The 2139-nt window shown below is 37.9% G+C and overlaps 1 protein-coding gene across 2 annotated transcripts in view; it reads left to right on the top strand.

Annotated features, from left to right (window-relative positions):
* atp2a3 (ATPase sarcoplasmic/endoplasmic reticulum Ca2+ transporting 3) overlaps positions 1-2139 on the top strand; it is a 64995-nt gene that overhangs the window by 51306 nt on the left and 11550 nt on the right. The window lies entirely within an intron of this gene.

The raw sequence follows: 2139 nt of genomic DNA, 5'->3' as shown, positions 1-2139 counted from the left end.
TACCTGCGATAACGATATTACCTGCAATAACGATATTACCTACAATAACGATATTACCTGCAATAATGATATTACCTGCAATAACGATATTACCTGCAATAATAATATTACCTGCGATAACGATATGACCTGCAATAACGATATTGCCTGCGATGAATGAATTACCTGCGATACATAGCCCCCCCTGCCCCCCCCCCCGAAATAAATGATATACCTGCGATAACGATATGACCTGCATAATAAATTACTCCTATACGATATGACCTGCAATACGATATGCCCTGCGATAACGATATTCCACTGACGATAACGACTAGGACCTGCATAATAATTATACCTGCGATAACGATATGACCTGCAATAACGATATTGCCTGCGATAATGATATTACCTGCGATAACGATATGACCTGCAATAATGATATTACCTGCGATAACGATATGACCTGCAATAACGATATTGCCTGCGATAATGATATTACCTGCGATAACGATATGACCTGCAATAATATATTACCTGCGATAACGATATGACCTGCAATACACGTATTGCCTGCGATAATGATATTACTGCGATAACGGATATGACCTGCATAATGATATTACGCGATACGATAGACCTGCGCTAATGATATTACCTGCGATAACGATATTACCTGCGAAAACTATATGACCTGCAATAATATATTACCTGCGATAACGATATGACCTGCTAACGATATGACTGCGCTACGATAAGACCTGCGTAACGATATGACTCGATAATGTATTACCTGCGATAACGATATGACCTGCGATAAGATGATATTACCGCTATAACGTATGACCTGTAACGATATGACCTGCGATAACGATATGACCTCCGATAACGATCTACCTCATGAATATCTGCGATAAGATATGACCTGCAATAATAATATTACCTGCGATAACGATATGACCTGCAATAACGATATTGCCTGCGATATGATATCCTGCGAACGATATGACCTGCGATAACGATATGACCTGCAATAACGATATGACCTGCAATAACGCTATGACCTGCAATAACGATATACTGCGAAAACGATTGACCTGCAATAATAATTACCTGCGATAACGATATGACCTCGATAGATTACTGATAACGATATGACCTGCGATAACGATATGACCTCGATAACGATAACCGCGATAACGATAGCTGATCACATATGCCTGCATAACGATATTACTGCGACGATATGACCGCATAATAGATCACCTGCGATACGAATATACCTCAATAATATATTCCTGCGATAATGATATACCTGCGTAACGATATTACCTGCGAACGATATGACCTGCAATAACGATACTGACCTGCAATACGATATTACCTGCAATAACGATATTACCTGCAATAATGATATGCCTGCTATAATGATATTGCCTGCGACATGATCTTACCTGCGTAACGATATTACCTGCGATATTGATATATGACCTGCATAACGATATTACCTGCATAATGTCCTGCGATACATTTACCTGCGATAACGATATGACCTGCGATAATGATATTACCTGCAATAACGATATTACCTGCAATAATGATATTACCTGCGATAACGATATTACCTGCGAAAATGATATTACCTGCGAAAATGATATGACCTGCGATAATGATATGACCTGCGATACCGATATGACCTGCGATACCGATATGACCTGCGATAACGATATTACCCGCGATAACTAAACCGATATTAAAGTGTACTCAGTTCTGCCTTTCTGCTGCTCTCAGTATTCTGCTAAAATTGAAAACAAATAAAAAGGAAATCATAAAAAAAAGATTTCTTTTGCGATATGTCGCAGCCTTTCAAGATGCGTTTGTTGCATCAGTTGATATCACAAAGACGATAAAAAACTGATATATTTACGCCTATCATTATCCTTTTTGATATATATACTGTAGATGCGCTTTCAGATTGACCGATACTGTTTTTTTTCAAGGCCGATACCAATTATTAGTAATTAATGAAACCAATTACAGTGTACAGTGAAAAAGTCCAAATTAAGATTTTGGAATTTTACAAACGCCAACAAAAAACGTTGTTTAAATGCTTAGAAACTTTCAACATAACACCCAGTGACAGAGTCAGATAGTATTGTG

The sequence above is a fragment of the Etheostoma spectabile genome, chromosome 13 (assembly GCF_008692095.1).
Source record: "Etheostoma spectabile isolate EspeVRDwgs_2016 chromosome 13, UIUC_Espe_1.0, whole genome shotgun sequence".
NCBI lineage: Eukaryota > Metazoa > Chordata > Actinopteri > Perciformes > Percidae > Etheostoma > Etheostoma spectabile.
Note: the sequence above shows the minus strand (reverse complement) of the source record. Positions and strands in the feature narration are given on the sequence as shown.